Here is a 7,212-nt window from a genome sequence, read left to right as displayed (position 1 = left end):
TCAAGCTAAAGATGAAAAGCTTTTGAACTCAGCAGCTGAAGAGAATTTTCCGGGGTAAAACCAAATACAAGTGCCCCTCGAGATCTTTGAAGTCTGAAGAAATCTGTATAGCAGAATCTTAGAGACGCAAAGCCTTCAGCAAAGATGTCTAGATGGGACACACTCATTTTGAGTAATTTATTGGAATGGTTCATTGCATGTATTGTCTTTTTCCACTGTAGTGTCTGTCCGTCATGAACAACAGCCAGAAAAAATTCTACTTTCTTGCGTTCTAAAAAGTGAAAACACCACAGACGAAGTTCATTATGAAATGTAAGTGTTTTTATGATGAAGAAATGCACTTTCCAGAACACTCTAAATAGTGCGCAGGTTTAAGAGGAGCTACTGAAGGAATGACAAAAAGAGAGCAATGTTCCGCATAAAACAAATCTGACTCCACGACCCCACTGAAACTGCTTCTGACTCTGTTAATTACAATGCATATACCAGTATGTTGAGCGATGCATTCAAAGACGTGTAATTCTGCACAAGTCGCCATTTTGAAAAATTCGTACTGCTCCCTGAAAAATTTTCCCCCTCATTGATTTGAGATGAACCCAACATACATAATATAGGAAGAGGTGTTACCTCCTTATTATTTTATCAATGAATAGTGTGACTTGTTTCCATTTAATGCTCACTTTTTGCATCACTGATTGCAAAGAGAATCTATGCATTGTACGAAAAGGGGTCTGTGGTGTGGGGATGGCTGGTTTAAGCAGCCACACCTGCCCTGGGTCAAGTTAATTAGACCTGGCTAATTAGATAATTGGTTAGATACTTCACCAGGCTAATTGGACCCGGGAACAGGGGTGGCTGCACCTGCGCGTAGTGAGGTAATCAGTGCGCACAGGTTAATCTGCCATCCCCACTCACACAAGGGAGAGCCTCACTGTCATGATAGTGCTAACGTCTGCTCTTTGGCTGTACCGTCTTGCCACCCTCGTGAATGAACGTGGACTGGTTGAACGTCGTCTCCCGGTGTCTCTGTGCTGGAGGGCCCTTTGGAAAGCCATTTCGGTGGCCTGTGGCCGGCTCGTTTGCCACGGTGGCATTTCTTGCGGTGCCCATTCGGATGAGTGGTGAGTACACATCTCTGAAGCTCGTATATCTGAGGTACCACTGTATCCCCATGTTATTATGGGCGGCAGCGTAGTATAATGGCTAAGGAGTTGGTCTTGTAACCTAAAGGTCGCAGGTTGAGCAAGGTACTTAACCTGCATTGCTCCAGTATATATCCGGCTGTATTATTGGATACAATGTAAGTCGCTCTGGATAAGAGCGTCTGCTAAATGCCTGTAATGTAATGTCATGTAATATTATGCAGGATGAGTCAGGAAAAGGAACACCCCTAAACTACTGATTTATACTGGTTTCTCATCCTTGGTTGTCACCTGTCTTAGTAGTTTGAAAATACCGAGGTGATGTCATAAGACTATTGTGTGGAAAACGGCGGCACTGACTTTCGGCACAAAGACAAAATGAATCCAGTCGCCGCTAGCAAGTTGCCCCAGCCAGGTGACCTGTGGTTTGACTGCACTCCAGTGCCCTGAACAGTGGGACAGAGTAACCGGAGATTAAAGCCGTTCTCTATGAATAAATGCAACGTTCGCTTTTGCCTCAGGGAAAGATTCGCTCGCTGGTGCGGTTGTGATAAAAATCAGCTGTAGCTGACAGCTGCTTCTGTGTTTTCCCCTGTAAGGGGAAAAGAAAAATCTATACTTTTTTTAATTATTTTTTTTCAATTCTATTCTTAGACATTCTTTTTATCGTTGAATTGAATGAACAGAAAATAAATCTCTGAGAGAATGGCAAGTTTGATAAATAAAGCGAATGCGAAAAACTCAACATGCCCTGTTTACCTTTGTTCATTTGCACATGTAATGTGCCAGGGTTCTTGTTTTTGAAGGATACCCGCAGGCCAGCGGAACAATATGAGCTCTCCTTCTTTTAACTGCGCCTCTCCCACCTGTACCCGCACGAATCCACTGTACAAAAATTCCACTCCGCCCCAAAAACTCATTCCCTGTGTACCAAAATACCCCCCCCCCCCAGCAAAACATTACACGTACAGCATTATCTCCTCTGGAATGCCATCATCTTGTTCGGTCCTCTCTGCTCCATGGTGAAAAACAAGGTGTTTGAGACGACTACAGTCTGTGGGATGCTGTATCTCTGGGCTCAGGCTTGTACTGTATGTGCCGGACTGTCTGTGTGGTGTACAGTAAGTCAACTACTGTCAGATACGATCATGCACCACACATTCTCTTTTGAAGTTGAGGATATAACTTAAACAGGGATGATTCAAAGAACAATAAAAAGTTAAAAGTATCGTATAACTTTAAAAGGAACCTTTTTTCTTAACTAAAAATTTAGTCATGGTTAATTCAGTTCAATTTGATTCAATTCAATCTGTTCACATTTTAATTGTATCTTTTTTTTTTTTTTGTTTTGTTTTTGAGCGCCCAAGATGGCTGCCTCGTGCGTTTGTGCATGGAGAAGTGGCTCTAGAATCCAATAAATATCTCTCTTTGGAGTTTCCATCCGCCTGATATCGTTGGAGTGTTGTGTTAACGACCCGGTTTGGAAGAGTTTTTTGACTGAATTGCTGACATGTTCCCTATCCTCCGTGAAGTAATGGCAGAAACGGCACCTGTCTTAAAGGAGTCTATGTGCAGACTCCTAAATGACAGCAGATTTAAAATTTGGGATACGAGATATTGGATCTCAGCTTAGATAATTGCAACATTTTAAATTTTTAGTCTACTTAGTATTGATGTTTTATTGTAACCGCAAAATAATTCAGTGTTTTTAATGACAACTGTCTTTATGAACCTGTAACAATGCTGAAAGGTCAATAAAAATAAAGTCTCCCCTAGTATCGCCCTTTGTAACAATGGTAAACTGAACAAAAACAGTGAATGTAACAACTTGTCCGCTTCAAAGTAATAACTGCTGGTTAAAGTACTAAAAATGTAAAACTGTAATAACTTTTGTCAGTTAATGTAATAATGTGATAACTTATTACATCATAATAATTTATGACATTAACCGGTGGTTATTACATTAACTGTGGGTTACAGCTCTTTTGATGAATGATGCAATACTTCAACTGTTAATGTAATAACATGGCACAATTCCTGTCTTCTGTCATATCAAGTGTCACACATTGCTACTTAAAGAAAATTGCACTAGAAATGCACATACAGATATGGAAACACTACAACATGAACCCGCCTGTCCTGGATTATTCCCAGATTAAACCAGATTCAAACCTATGGGGGCAGTGGCTTTAAACACGGGACCACCCTTGGCAGCCACAGGCATGATACTTTCTGTTAATTAGATATGAAATCAAACCTATAGACAATAATTTGGCATTATTTGGCAATATTATATTAATGGTTATATTACATTGTTCATAAAAAAGTTGTAACCCCTGGTTAATGTAATTCCCACCAGTAAATGTAAGTTATTACATTAACCGGCAAAAGTCATTTGGTTAACTGCTCAAGATTTTTATTATATTAATCAGCAGTTATTGTATGAATTGGCAGTTATTACATTAATGAGGACATTGTTATCATGGCAACTGTTTTTGTTACAAACTGACTGTATTACTTTCACAAACAGGCTTTACAGGAAAACAGGAAAATCAGGCAAAGCTGGGCCTGAAACCTCACAAACCAGCAAGCGAGGTAAAAACTCCCCCGGCGAGAAGTAGAAAAAGAGAGAAAAATAAATGAGAAACTCCCCAGAGGAAACGAACGCAAGGAATCCTCTGCTGACCAGCCTGGCGTCAGTAGTTAAATATAGGCTGGACGGTAATAGAGAAGGAATTGAAAGACTATTGGTGCAAATAGACATAGCGGTTGGCCCAGTTATAGAGGTATCAAAGGGTAATGACATCCTAGATCACTTTTATTTTGTTCTTTTTTTTGTTGACAACTGTCTATTGATTTTTTTTTTTTTCCAAGAACAAACGAATATAAAAAAAAACTGATAGCAGTACATTTGCTAGGGCAAAAAAAAAATGTTACATTCATAATAAATAGAAGGTACGTACATGTAGTATACTTTTACTTTTTTTTTGTTACGGTAAACGTGTTTGTATGCCTTCTTTATAAGTAAACATTTTAATCCATGCCGTTATATCAACATTTCTGAAATAAAATCATTTTATCAACAAAAATAAAACCTTATGCTGCCCTCTAACATTTGAATAAATGCTTTCTGCATCCCAGTCAGGCCCCGCCCCAATTGAGATATCCAAGTACTTATTTGGAGATACTACTACGTCCTGTAGATGTCTATCAAGCTATTCAGTCAGAAAAGTGTTGCCGCCCACAACTTTGTACATTTACTTTTTAATATGATGGAACACTGCCGGCACCTGATTGGCTGGGTTGATTTTGGCCCAACGATTCTCAGACCAAAGAAACATGGCGGCCTGTCCATGAAGTCTATCATATTCCACCTAAACGGTCGACTAAAATATGTTTCTGAAAACATTTGAGGTGAGAAATAGGCCAAGTAGTCGCTCAGTCTTTGTTCATATTTGATCTGAAACACCTTGTTTGACATTTTGATCTGAGCTTCACAAGCCTACACTGTACAAATAATTAGCATATAGAATACTTTATGCAAATGAGATGGACACGCCTACTCCACCCACCCCAGGAAGCATTCATCAGAATTCTGTAGTAGGTGGAGCCAGGCTGAAACAGTGAGTGCAATCACTCTTTAAGTTAGCTGGTAAAATTGACAGTCCAACCAAACAAAGTGAATATTAATATTCAGTTCAAAAGAGACAGGGAATAGATTTAGTCCTCCAGGCTGTGTCATGGGTACTGTGGGGTACCCTGACAGAACCCATGCCCGCTTCTGGACAGGGACAGCTTTTTATCCCCAGTGTGAGTTTTATGGGTGGCTGGAGATGACTGGTTGAATTAGAGAGAGTTATGCCCCCAGAGGGGTCCTGGTTTTGGGTCATGGCTTGGATCCGTCATGAGGGAACATTCTGGAAGCGAGAACATTTGGCCGCCTGAGCAGGTCAGGGCTCACAAACACAAACGACATGTCTACCATTAAGCAATACCAGATATTTGGCTAAAATGTCTTGGAACTTGCTGGGGTCCAGGGTTCCACTGAATTTAAAAAGAGCCCCAGGACCGGTCGATACGAAACAACCTCATAATATTAAAGATCTGCCACAAAGTGTCGTTAAACGTATGATGTTCGTTTCAACGCGTCCTTCTTCTGGTGCCAAACCCACTGCTCGTGTACATGGGGGGGAAAAAAGCTCAAGTTTGGTCTAATCTGACCACAACACCCTGATCCAATCAAAGTTCAGCATTGAGATGAGTTTAATGACCAGATTTACTGAGCCTTTTGCTACTGGGTCCAGGAGAAGATATGACTCATTTTGCCCAAGGAACATGCGTCTTATGTTTCAAACAGGCACGCAGTATGCGTGTCATCTACGTGAGTCATCACATGGTGCTTCTCTCATTAATGCATGTGCATTTAAGGGAGGATCACACAAATTACAGGCAGAAGGACAAGTGTGGCTGATCATGTATTCTGCTGAATTAATTAAAGGTTGCACAATTAACAAGGGTCGATTTTTGCGTGAGATTTCCCCACATCCAAAGAGCAGACATAAATCAAGGCACAAGCCAGACGGAGACATTGATATTGGCCTCAAAGATGCAGTGAGGGAATCTTTGCAAGAAGAATCACACACTGTAATATTTCCAGTGTTTAATCAGCTCTTACAGCGTACACAGCGTCCCTGCTCTGGGCCAGCATAGGACCACATGTACTGTGTCAGAGTTTAATTAACACTGGACATTTTACTGGGCACTATTTCATCTCCCTGAGCAAGAAATCATAAAATGGTCGCCTGCAGATGAAGTGGCCCACACAATAATTAAGGCCGAGTATTTATCATGGAAAATAAAGTGCAGCAGCCACTGGCAAAAGTCGTTAAAAAATCATTAAAAACTGAAAAACTGAGAAATTACAGTGTTTAAAAAAAAATCATTTATTAAGTCAACCAATAGATCTTATGTGCAGCAGTGGAAAATGACTGAAATGACTTGTGCAACTGGAGCAACAATAACAAGCGCTTGAAATTTCAAACAAATCAGTGGACAGTTGCTGATAGCAAAAAAAATGTGAGTAAATGCATTGATAGGCTGATGCCTTTAACGACTATTGTCCATCACGGAAAAAGCATGCTTTTTTTGCCGAACATTGTTAGAAAAAGCATGCTTAAACTGCATTACTGAAATATTTTTTTAAAAACAGGGTTACTCTGTTTGTTTTTATTTGTTTTAAGTTAGATTTGGTACATGTCCTGCCTTACATTGCGTGGTTTGAGTCTTGGATGTAGCGCCTGTTGCTACTGACAGTGTTACCGTAGCTACAGGAGAAGGATACAAGCGGCATCGAGACTGTTGACAGAAGCCTTCAAACATTTTATTACAACTACCGACGGCCGACTGAATTGTTAGCTACCATCTAAATCTGCTGAAAAATCACATAAAAGAACGGGAACGAGGAAAACGCATCAATTTCTCCTCATCCAATGAAGATATTCAATGCACTTAAGAGTTTTTTGAACCAAGCCTTCTAAGTTCTACTTCATGCACAAAATCGGATTAGTAGGTAGCCCCATTCGCTGATTGCGTTATTCGGTCAGGGCATCTCACAAATTTAGATTAAATACATTCATCATTATGCAAAGTCATTATTTTTGATTTGGGTTTGGATCTGCTTTAGGTATGTCTGTGCACGCACCAGCGTGCACCAGCCTATCAAACAGGAATCAAAATTGCATCCCCCCTGCTAAATGGGAGAAATACTAAAACCCCCCAGTACCTACAAGCAGATCCAAACAGCAGGTGGACGTTGGGGGGGGGCGGAGGCTGAGCACAATTCTGTGAGCTGCAGCAAGCTTAGCATGCAAAGAGAAGCACTGGCAATGAGCAGCACAGTCGATGAGCAGCACCTGACAGGTCTGACTGTCCGTTTGAAAAGGCACTCAATTTTTGATGTGTGCATGTGATAGGTTAACTATGAGAATATCTATTGATGTGTGTATGTGATTGGTTGAGTACAAGAACACGTAGTGATGTGTATATAGGATTAATTAAGAGTGAGAACATG

This window comes from Anguilla anguilla, chromosome 17, assembly GCF_013347855.1.
Source record: "Anguilla anguilla isolate fAngAng1 chromosome 17, fAngAng1.pri, whole genome shotgun sequence".
NCBI classification, from domain to species: domain Eukaryota; kingdom Metazoa; phylum Chordata; class Actinopteri; order Anguilliformes; family Anguillidae; genus Anguilla; species Anguilla anguilla.
The sequence above is the reverse complement of the archived record's forward strand: the minus strand, read 5'-3'. Positions refer to the sequence as shown.